The sequence below is a fragment of the Thermobia domestica genome, chromosome 17 (genome assembly GCF_964235325.1).
Source record: "Thermobia domestica chromosome 17, izTheDome1.hap1.1, whole genome shotgun sequence".
Classification (NCBI taxonomy): Eukaryota; Metazoa; Arthropoda; class Insecta; order Zygentoma; family Lepismatidae; genus Thermobia; species Thermobia domestica.
The window spans coordinates 114,135,242-114,148,033 of NC_137470.1; the positions used below are offsets into that span (position 1 = coordinate 114,135,242).

At 35.6% G+C, this 12,792-nt stretch overlaps 1 protein-coding gene across 6 annotated transcripts in view; it reads right to left on the reverse strand.

The window, feature by feature from the left end:
* LOC145674301 (uncharacterized) overlaps positions 1-12,792 on the reverse strand; it is a 209,987-nt gene that overhangs the window by 163,005 nt on the left and 34,190 nt on the right. For 5 of the 6 annotated variants that reach the window (XM_081744160.1, XM_081744162.1, XM_081744163.1 and 2 more), the window contains exons 4-5: positions 10,505-10,658; positions 1,183-1,426 (exon numbers count right to left, since the gene is read on the reverse strand). The gene's annotated coding sequence lies outside the window, so the exon portion shown is untranslated. The remainder of the gene's footprint in view (positions 1-1,182; positions 1,427-10,504; positions 10,659-12,792) is intronic. The other variant, XM_081744165.1, reaches the window with a different exon arrangement.

Consider the following 12,792-nt stretch of genomic DNA (forward strand, 5'->3'; position numbering starts at 1 on the left):
AATTATCTATTGCAATTCAAATTGGGCATGGGAATTCTATGTCTTTAAAATTCTGTATTATGTCCTACTTCGACAAAGCTATTCTGCAATAGTGTGTTTTTAATTATGTTTACTGTAAATAATGTTTTATGAACTGTGTACTCTCTGTTATAGTTCAATAAAAAAGATCCTATATTTGACATACTGTCTTGTGTATAATTTACGGCATCTTTTCCAAATGTTCAAATGTTATAGAGTTATCCACTGAAGCTTTCCTGGCGACGTACCACAAACAGGTCTTCTCAAGTTAGCAGCCATGTAAATACTGCTGTATCTTGCAACGTTTCGAGGGCTGACATTGTCCTCAACTTCAGACAAATATGCCTGAAGATGAGGACATGTCAGCCCTCTAAACGTTGCAAGATACAGCAGTATTTACATGGCTGCTAACTTGATATTTGTTTGCTATAGAGTTATCTACAAAGGTCGTCGGAGTGATTTATTCAGCTTCTACAGAGATTTTCAACCATGAGGGATTTTTTGGGGCTCTTCAGTCCGTCTGTAGCACCATCACTGGTTATTTACTGCAATTAGCAGTAGTCATTATTTATTTATTTATTAGTTATTATTTTGTAATACAATTGTATTATTCATGGTGAGCTTAGCTCGGTGTTCGGTTAGCTCTTGTCCACTTTTACTATGAATATAGGCGAGCTTATATTCATGTAAACCGGCGAGTTTTCTGCCGTGCTCAGCAATCGGTTTATTTTTAATTATAGTATGTAATAGGCAAATATGGTATAATGGAGAATATTACTTTTATTTTACGTTTGTTTTAGGTGAATTTTTAATTTGTTTTTGTTTTTCAAGCTGTCTAAAACATCTGAGTTTTTAAGTTGTATTTTCTTTTGTATCTTTTCAGTTTCTTCTCAGCTCTTTAACTTTTCCGTATACTCATTTACCATCGCATGTTATTTATTTTTTGTAACTCCCGTTTCTTTCTCGATTTACTAGGAGGAAGATCATTATCACTGTCTTAATTACTATTTTTACTGGTATTATGAGAGCGTACATTAGGTTCAGAGTTAGAAGCTCTAGATCTGGATATCGCTGTAGGTGGAACTTCGTTTTTATTAAGATCAGGGCTGTCAATATCAATGCTATTACCTCGTTTGATTACGGTACTTACGAATATACACTTACCACTTCATTTTCCGCCTTCTTTTCTCGTTCGGTAGTTAATTAATTGGCTGTTCTTATCTTCCCTATATTTCTGCGGCGGTGATATATTTCACGTTCCTTTCGCTGTGCTTCTTCAAACAGTTGAGAATCATTTCTTATTTGCTCGATTCTTTGCCCCTCATATTGCTTTCTTTCCGGCGTCTGGACTCTTTTTTTCTTTTTGATGTTGAATTTCTTCTTTTTGATGTTGAATGTCTTAGTCATTCTGAAATGAAAAATAAGTTTTTGTGTAGGGTGATACGGCTATGAGTAAATTTACGTACTTTATATGATTTGTAGACATCTACATATTTTATCGTTTAATTACAGTGAGAAAGTGCGAACATTATACACACACCACATTATTGTCATATTTTCGCACCAACAGATAGACGTTGATGCATACTGCACATGTACACAGAGATTCGCCCGCAAGAAATCAGTTTTTTTGCAACTCAATATCGATTTTCTTCATTTTGTACATTTTTTATTTTACACTTTTGATACTTTCTTTCGTTACTACACAAAAGCGTTAACAATTCCAAAATTGGTCATGATATCGAAAATATCTACATAGAAAACGCTTACATTTGTTTCGAGTCTCAGGTCTTTATCGTTCTTAGATCAAAAGATATACGCAATCAAACTTTGGGTTGCGTAACTTTACGAACACACTGTATATGATGAGATGAATTCAAAATTACCATCGCCAACATCAAGCAACGAAAATCTAAATTTGTAGCAGGTTGGTGTAATTTCTGCATGAAATATCACTTTTTTAATTGTTGTTGTACAGAATAGTTGATTGGAACAAGCCCTCCGATCCCAAAGTTGATGGAAGTTTCTATTATTTTGTGTCTTATAGGTGCAATAAAATTCATGAGATAAACCCAGACATAAAGGACTCATTAGTTATTGGTATGATCATAAATTTGACCCCTTTTACTATAGACGTAAACTGACCACGTTGTCTACCCTTAATTTGTCATCTGTTTTGGCTGTAATTCAAAAACTAGAAGCTATATCTAGATATGATAATCATAATAAGTACAACCTAAGGTATTTGGAAGTTAATCATGTTTCTCCTTCTGGGTAGTTTCAATTATTCGAAAAAGCAACGAAACAATGGCAACAATAGTGATGACTTTTCGCAAAATCAATCTAACGGAAATTCAAATTCTTGAGTTAATAGAAAAAGAAAAAAATCCGTCACGTAGAAATAAGAGAAGGAATTGGAACAATGATAACAATTTTGATACACAGGAGGAAAAAGTGTGTTGTTGTAGTCATGTATCAGGTGTTAATGGTAGCAATTCTTGTGTCAACCTGGTAAATTATGTTACTAATGTTAGTAGTAGACCTGAGAACGATGGTTCAAATATTGGGATTCCACCATATAACAGTCAAACGAATGAAAATTCTGTAAACCGTCAAAATTTTAGTAATCAAACAGGTGTTAGCTCTCTACGACCTAATTTTGTGAATGTTCCGTCTAGTAATACAAGTTTTCCATACAGGTTTCCTTCCCCAAGCTACATTTTCCCTGCGTGAAGAGTGCGCATGGCAAGGAACAACATAGGATTGTATCAGTTCTAGTAATGCATTCAATCCAGATTGCCAGATTGGATAAAAATCTAATTAACTCTTAATTACTAACCCATGGTGAAAAAAACCTAAGAGAATTATTTTCGTTTACCGCCAAAAGAGGTAAGCACCTACAAAGCTGCCTTTCGGTCTATTTTTTTTTTTTTTTTTTCTTATCACTCAGTATGTGTGGCAGTGGAAGTGTACAGACGTCTGGAATTTGACTACTGCATTGAACATAGGGTGAAAATACACCTGGGATTAGTAACAGTGTGATTATACAAATGGTTAGTAGTTAAGAGTTAATGTAGTTAAGTGGGATAGCGATGTTTCATCTGACAAACAAGAAACGAAAGCAGGTCGAAGATTCCAGGTTCGAGTTCCGACTCAGTCATCCAATTTTTCACTCTTTGTACAGTCCGCAGCAAAAAACCTGCAACATGAGCATGTAAATTTATTGTGAAACTACACCTAACAGCGCAGGGAATCAACATAACGTCTTAAGTGGCACGAATCACGCCAGAAGAAACCTCGGCGTCCTCCCCTGCACACTTATTTTGGAGCAAAAGACTTCGTCGTTCCACAAGAAACTTACATGCTCATGTTGCAAGTTTTTTGCTGCAGACTGTACATCACTGAATTTGCAGCTACAGAAGATTGGTGTTGCGAAAGTCCGGTTGTTTTCTTCATTCATTTATATATATATATATATATATATATATATACAGGGTGTCTCACCTAACTTTGCGACCTCAAATATTTCCGAAATGACAAAAAAATGTGACAAATCTAGTTACGTAAGAATGTACTCATATCAAGGGCCTGTAAAATTCTGTAAACAACAAGTGCCCCAAGGGGTTCCATCATAGGACCCCAGGGGCCAACTTGAAAATTTCGAATAGAAACCCCCTATTTTAATGCAGACTCTGATTCTGCGATCGAAACTAAGCACCTTTTACTTGAAGCACTTTTTCGTTATTCTATTAGATGACGCTGTAATCGCAAAAAAAATTAATATCGTACGTCTCCTAACTTTGCGACCTCAAATATTTCCGAAATGACATAAAATGTGACAAATCTAGTTACGTACAATATACCTATGTCAAAGGCCTGTAAAATTCTGTAAACAACAAGTGCCCCCAGGGGTCCCATCATAGGGCCCCAGGGGCCAACTTGAAAATTTCAAATACAAACCCCCTATTTTTAATGCAGATTCTGATTCTGCGATCGAAACTAAGCACCTTTTACTTGAAGTACTTTTCGTTATACTACTAGATGGCGCTGTAACCACACACACAAAAAAGAAATATCATCGTACCCTACCTGGGATTGATAATAAACTAAGTATCTCGAGAAATACACGTGCAATTATAAAGCACGAAATACGTGTTCAATATTTTAAAAAAGCTTAGCATAAAATGAAATTGCTTTCATTTACATTTGAATGCAACCGTGGTAGACCATTATGATATAGAAAGGAAAGTTTTTGTTTTGCAACAAGAAACATCTTCCCTTGAATTGTAAAGCTCAAGTAGACCAATATATTTGTTAAATATCACGTGACACGGACAGATTAAGTAAAATCATTATTTGACACTAGTACGTAAACGCAAAAATGACAAAGGAGATTTTACAGAAGAAGAAATTTAGAAAACCGGATAAAGGGCAAAGAAACTTAATTGATACACAGGGCTATTGTAAATTATCTTCCCGATTTCAAAGGTTAATAACTCACGTGTGTTTAGTCACAATATGATGCTTATGTTAAACGACAGAAAACTCAAAATTACTTTTTGTTTATAAATACGTGCGTGTTACGTTCCTTGTCAAAGTTGCTCAAGATGAGTGCCGTTTGTAATTCAACATACATCAGTTTGATAGTCTAATTCTTGGCACACTATTTTCCACATTCCACAGTCAGGAGATCCATCTGGTTCTTAAATGCATTCTTAAAGTTCAGTTTAATTGTTAGGGATGGGTGACTGATACACTTGTATTTAACATAAGCCTAACTTCGTTGAAAATTCCGTTTCACGTGAAAGTAGAGAATAACAATATATATATATTAAAAAAAAAAAAAAAAAAAAAAGTGCTTTCTTCGTTTCCTGATATTTAGATTTACTGTTACCCTAGTTACGGAATGCGTAAGTACATATCACCTTTACTAGCCACGTAACGTCTTCCCGTTTTTATATATATATATATATATATATATATATATATATATATATATATATATATATATATATATATTTCGAAGAACTTGATTATCACGAGTCTCCTTGCCTCTCGCGACTTGGTTATCTAAAATTGGCAGATGAACAAAGTGTAACTGATGTTTCAAAGCATGTGATCAAACTGCGCACCTCTCTCGGTATGGGAGTGATCAATTCGATGGTAAAACAAAAATACTACATTCCTGATGATGTCCAGTTCAATAAGAGCAAAATCATTAATAATCCTTTGACGAAGATTATCCAAAGTGGTTGGCATTGTTTGATATACTCGGATTTTTTGGCAAACCCAGAAAAAGTAGTTTAGTGGCGATAAATCAGGGGAACAGAGAAACAGCGGGCCTCTCAATCTCACCTCCTCTGCCAATCCGTTATTTTGGAAATTCCATGTTAAGAAACTGCCGAACGGTTGTGCGGTCCTGCACATCTTGCTGAAAACATTTATGGGCACAATTGTCTTCTGTAGTGTCTCTTATTGCTTGATTTCGAAGCATCTCCTCACACAGTTCAGAAGGCAAATCGTTATTAATATGAAAAGGGACCAATCTTGTATATTTAGCATTGCCGCCAGATATTCAACTTTTCAGGATATAGAACGTTTTGAAAGGACCAATGAGATTACTGTCAAATCAAAACCTGCAATGACTTCTGTTAATGTAACCGGTTAGGTGGAACATGATTTCATCAGAGAACACATTGCTGGTAAGAAAAGTACGATCATCATTGATTTATTTCGTCATATCTTCACAAAATTCTATACGCCGATCAAAGACATTCATTCAGCTGGTGTATCAGATGAACTTTGTATGGGTGGAACTTCATTTTCTTCATTCTTTCCGCAGAAATGTGACTAATGTCATGTTGTTCAGCAGCTTTATGAATGCTAAGTTGAGTATTTTCAACAAATGACTGCAACATTAAGCAGTTTGTCGCCGATTTAGGTCGACCAGGAATATTACAATCCTTTATAGTTACCGTTTCCTCGATGCGTCTTACAATGCTCTCAACAGTAGATCTCGAAATGGAATTGTGTGGAATTTTTTTCGTTAAATATTACCCTTACTTCAGCACATGACCTTTGGTGATTGCCCCATCCTCGTATCATCGAGCGCGTTAGAACTTTACTTTGAGAGCTCTAATAGAAACCAGTTGAAATATAGCTTGAGTATTCAGAGGTTCTCTGTAATAATGCTTGCTGCTACAAATATCTAATGGCTTCTACGTTGCTGGACCGTCATTTACAAACAACCATAAGAATTTACAGAACATGACATATTGGTGACACATGTGTGTCTTCTGGTCAAATGTTATTTGTTACACTAAATTTATCAGAACACATTTGCTCTATTAGATCTACGGATCAACTTTACATGTTCATATTTACTTTCACATCTCAGATGGAATTACATGCAGTTTCAAATCAAATCATAATTATACACATTTACATAGATCCACCGATCAACCTTACGTGTTCACTTTCACTTTTACCTCTCATGTTTATACATATCTAAATAAACATGACAAAAATTAATAACTTAATTCTCTTTTGACACTATGTCCGATTAATTGAAACTTCATGTCCCAACGGAGAGCTAATCAAATTTCATAGGGTCTACAAGCTCACAGAAAAATCTCAGTTCCTGAAGAATATTATTACAAACATGTTCATAACTTTATTTGTTTGCAAGTCTTAGCACCAACATCACACAGCATGTCCAATTCTTAAACCGGGCTTTCATTTATCAACCTCAGGTGATATACAATGATATTATTTTTGCGATTTATGTTTTATGTAGGAGGACAACGAAAAAATACATAAACTAAAAGTTGCGTAGTTGCAGTATCCGAGCCTGCATTAATGTAGAGGGTTTCTATTTGGAATTTTAGGAAGATGAAGGCAACTTTATTTTATGTTAGTTGAATAGATATTTTAAAATGATTGGACACGTCCTTAAATTGCAAGGCATTTCCCGAGGTATTTAGTTCATCGTCAGCCTTAGGTGGGAAACGTGATATCCATTTTTTTGTTATTACAGCTCCATCTAGTAGAATAACGAAAAAGTGTTTCAAATAAAGTTGTTTACTTTCGATCGCAGAATCAGAATTTGCAATAAAAAAAGAATGTTTTCATTTAAAACTATCAAGTTTTGTCCCGGTGCCCTGTAATAGAGCTCTGGGAGCACTTTTAGTTTACAGAATTTTATAAGCCCTTTACATGGGTATATTCTTACGTAACTAAATTTGTCACATCTTTTGTCATTTCGGATATTTGAAGTCGCAAAGTCAGGAGATGTACGTACGATGATATTCATTTTTGCGATGACAGCGCCATCTATTAGAATAACGAAAAAGTGCTTCAAGTAAAAGTTGCTTAATTTCGATCGCAGAATCAGAATCTGCATTAAAAATAGGGGGTTTCTATTTGAAATTTTCAAGTTGGTCCCTGGGGCCCTATGATGGGACCGTTGGAGGCACTTGTTGTTTACAGAATTTTATAGGCCCTTGACATGGGTACATTCTTACATAACTAGATTTGTCACATTTTTTGTCATTTCGGAAATATTTCAGGTCGCAAAGTTAGGTGAGACACCCTGAACTTTATATATATATAAATAAATAAAAAATAATATATATATAAATAAAGAAACAAAAGAGTTTAGCAAGAGTATTTTACCGCTTCATGTCACTGCTGAAATTAGTATCTAAGTTACGAACGGAGATTTTTTCGCTTTATGTGATTCAAGGGGCATCTACTAGCTTGTTAAGTTTTGATATGAGGTAAAAGATATCGAGTATTGTATCAGATACGCAATTGCAACCCCCACCTCAAATTGTTCTTGCCGATTATAGTGGTAAAAAAATGTTAAGCGTGAGGTTCCCTTTGTGTAAAAATTGGATCTGTGAGGATTATAACATGAGGTTTACAGTTATTAGTGGCCTAAATTGTAGTTGTTTGTTAGGTGGGAATTTCCTGTCGCTAGCTAATGTGTAATTAGATTTTGGGCAGAAGTAAAGTAAAAATACTGACAAAGCTACCTAACGATGAGGTTGGTTTACATATGAATAAAGTGATGATTGATTATACAGGTTCCACAAGTTATAGTGAGCTGGAAAAGAGTGATGTACTCGTGCAAAATTGTCCAGTAATAAATAATCTAAATAAAATGAGGTAATAATAATAATAATAATAATAATAATAATAATAAAACTGGCAGATGAATGGATGAGTAGCTTGTGTGAAAGTGGTAAAGCTTTCGAACATTCTAGAAATAGTATTCAAGGTGAAGGAATAAATATAAAACACCTAAAGCAGTCTTGTTTGAACGAAGCTGAAAAAATTACATTTTTGTTTAATTTTTATGGTGAGCAAATCAGAAAAATTGTCGAGGAAATTGATAATTCTGAGATTCAAAATTGATCAAAATGTTTGTAAAGCGGAAAAGGCCAATGAAGCTGTAAGAAATAATTTTCCTTCTGTGGAGGAAATCAGAAAGTTCATGAAACTATTGATGTAGATAATTCTCAAAAACAACAGCTATACGAATTGTTACTCAAGCATAGGGAAGTATTTAGCAATTTACCTGAAAATGTAATGAATTCCAATGTTCTCTTAAAATTGATACAGATAAACCAACTCTCAACCGTCAGTATCCTTTGCCGTTTAAATATAAAGAAAATATTGAATAGCAAATAGCACAATAGTTAGATTATGGTAGTGTAGAAAAATGCGTTTCTATTCATAGTCATCCTTTATTGTGATTAGCTAAGAAAAAATGGTTAGATCTTGCTAAAAAGCTTGTAAGTGGAAAGGAATTCGATTTAGTAAATCAAAGCAGTTCTAACGTGGATTCAATTGAACCTGAAACTTCATTAACTGTTAGCTTTTGAGATGCAAGAGAAGTAAACTTATCTGTTTTTGATACCAATAAATCCAATCAGTTGAATGTTGAACTGTTATTGAAAGAACTCACGAAATGTGATTCATATTTACAATATTCGATACATAAACTGAATTTTTTCCTTCTAACTAGCATGCTACAGAAAAGTAACTTTCACGATAATTTGCAAGCGTACTCTTTTATTTAGTGCGTCCACTATTTAAAATACTATTTGTTAATTGTATTATTTCAGTGTTCTCTGACACCTTCTTCATCAGACTTAGCAACTCAAGTACCATTCATCCCACTTTATAAAATATTTTTTCTTGCATTATTTTGTGTACAAGAACATTTTCACTGAACCTTGCCTTGTATATTTCCATCCCACCGGAGTTCAAATCATGGTTTGCTGATTAACTAAACACGACAAAAATATTCATTTAGCAACCAGGTCGGATTGCTTTGTGCTGTGAAAAAAACTACTTGTTTCACCCGAGCCTTCCTCCCGCAGTACACTATAGGTTAAAATCGTACTTAAAACCTCTGGAAGGTGTATCAGAAGTTGTGACTCATCTTTTGAGTGATCAGTATATTTTTATTATAAACAAGAATGGCATGATACAAAATTGTAAGTACAGAGGAATAATGTAAAAATCAAGTGCTTTACAGTATCTAATCCCTATTCCCTATTTGGAGGTCCACCTGGCGGCCATTAACATCGATGCATGCCTGCATCCGGAGACGTACATTTCTGCACGGATTTCGGCACATCTGACCGGGAATTATGTTGAATTCCTCGGTGATTCGAGCCGTTAATTCTGCAACACTCTTTATGGGTCTTGCATATACCTTGTCCTTCAAATGGCTCTATAGAAAGAATTCGGGAGTGGTGAGGTCTGGCGACCGTGCCGGCTATTTCACTGTTCCCCAACAACCAATCCATCGCCCAGGAAAGGTGTTGTTTAAAAAGTCACGGACAATACGGGCAAAGTGTAGTAGAACACTGTCTTACTGTCACCACAATGTGTCAAAATCATCCCTCTCCTGCAAAAGAGGTATCACAGACTCCTCCATAATTTCAAGTACGTCTCCCCAATCACCGAACCATCAAGGAAAAACTACTCCAGTAAACTGTCAAGCGTTACCCCACCCCAAACCATCACACCAGGATTCTGATGACCATGTTCAATCACTACATTTGGATTTTCAGGACGCCAGTACACACAGTTGTGACGGTCCACTGATCCTTACACATGGAACTTTGCCTCGTCCTTCCAGGCTATGTGGTTCTCGAAGTTGGGATTTTCCTCCACCGTCCGCAGGTACCACTCAGTAAACTCAATATGGTGATCGGGAACATCCTAAATTCAGTGCGTGCAGCAGGCGAGGATGATACGGGCGCAGTTTTAGATCCTTGAGAACCCTGACAACCAATGACTTCGGGATATTCTGGGTGCGGGACAACCGTCGAATCGATTTCAACTTCTGCGGTGACGTTGCACGTTCCGCATATATCCGAGCCGCATTTGTGGGATTGTTGATAGACTTAGGCCTACCCAGCCTCTTAGCATCAGTTACACCACCAGTGGTATCAAACTCTTTGTTTACCTTTGTTATTGTCTTCTGTTGTGGAGCAGGATCACCGTACAACTCCTTCATTCGTCGCTGGACTTCCGTAATGTTGTGTGTCTCAGAAAATAGTCGAACAACTTGAACACATTTCTCAAGCGTCAGGCGATCTGCCATCTTGTAGTGTTGCGAACTGAAAAAAAAAAAAAGGGAAAAGGAAAATCACCATTACACTACAACACAAACAAAACAAGAAATAAACAAGCAACATCAATCATACAGCCTATGAGTCACTACTTCTGGGACACCTATAATTATTTACATGTAACATTTATTTATTCATTATTTTTAAGTTCGCCCACCAACTAACTGCGATTACACAAATATTAATTGCTTCCGGGCTCCTACAAGTTCTGATTAGAAAAAAAAAAAAAACTGACTCTTTCCTGACTTTATAAGAATTCCATGCCTACAGCAAATTCTTATGAAGTTGGTCTCCTTGTCTCGTATAGCCAACCCACCCTGACCAATTGAGCAATTCCTCTTTAGATTTTTTTTTTTTTTTTTTTTTTTATCTACTGACTTTGTTTTTATTTTCATATGTATTGTTACCTTCTTATAAATAATATCCACAATTACCACAAACAAGATCACATATCTTTACATGTAATACGTACAAATATGAACAAAACCTTTAAACAGAAAAACAAAAACAGCAGTTTATTTGATTTAAAACTATTAAACTACATCAAGGAATAGGACATATTTAAAATGCATTTATGGGTCATGTGGAACACAACATTTACTGCCAACTACGTGGAGCACATAGCCAAAGGCTGGAGTTTTGCACTCTGTTCACTGTTTGAAGATTATATTCCTTAGATGGGCACCACCATGATGAGCACATTCTTTAGCCTTAAGAATCATGTTCAGCATAGTTTGGCGCAGGGTTTCGCCAGGATTGCTGCTATCTCCCTTCCGATGCTGTCCTTCAGATCATTGATGGTAGTGGGGTTTGTGGTGTACACCCTCTCCTTTAGATAACCTCACACGAAATAGCCCGGTGGAGTTAGATCGGGGAATCTGGGTGGTCAACGGATATCACCGAATTCGGAGATAAGGCGTCCCCAGAAGAGTCATCGAAGGTTTCTCATTGATACTACTGCAGTATGTCTAGTGGCACAATCCTACTGCATCTACATATCCCTTAGGCCAAGTTGTCTCATGTATTCAATGTTCGTAACACTGTGTTGTACCGCTACACAGGCATAACTCCTGTACACAGTAATCGTGGCACTGTGCAATGGCTTTTTATGCAACAGTTGCGGTTTCTAGCCAAAAGTCGAGAGTTTGTTTATTGACATAACCACTGAGGCGGAAATGAGCTTCGTTCGACGTGATAAAGTGTTGCACAAAGTCATCTCCTTTGTTGCTTAGCCAATCACAGAATGTAGTTCGCTGAATCTTATCTTGGTCGAACAAATTAGGAACCACCTGTTACTTGTATGGATACAGTTTTAAGTCTCTATTAAGGATTCGCCGGACCTGGTATGTGCAATATGCACTTAACCACACAATTGCCGAGTTGACTGCTTTGGACTTTGGCCCATGGCATTGGACATGTATTCAATGTTTAATACAGTACGCAACGCTCGAGGTCTCCCAGGGGACTTTCATTTAAAATAGCATCTTCTGATGATTTGCACAAGTTTACCTCTTGCACCTGGTTATGAATATGCCTTTCTGTCACAATTAGTGTTGTGAATTTTGGGTATATATATATATATATATATATATATATATATATATATATATATATATAAAGTCTTTTACAGTTTTTCTTTTCAAAAAGTTTCGGAAAAAATAAAATTTTCGAACATTTTACTACGTTATACTTTCAAAATGAATACTATTTTATAATTACTACTTTACAGTTAAGATCATTGAGTACTTATGTTTCTTGTATTAGAATAGGAAAATTTTATGGCTACAAATACATGTACACCACTTATCCAAACACTTTAAAATTAGATGCGTGATAGAATGGAGTTATGGCTGCAAAAGAAACTAAAATATAATCCTAGGTCGCATTTAAATTATCTTAATCAATCTTATGAAGTTCCGACTTGATGGTAGTGTTAACGGGGCCAGAATCATTTTAATTAATATATTAAAGTCAAATATATATACCTTATAGAGATACATTACTTGTGCTATGTAAAATTTCTGGAAATTTTGAACGCATTAGAAAAACTCTTTTGTTCGAAAAAATATTGCTGAAAACTGTAAAACATAATTTTAAAAATATTTCCTTGTTTGATACTAAT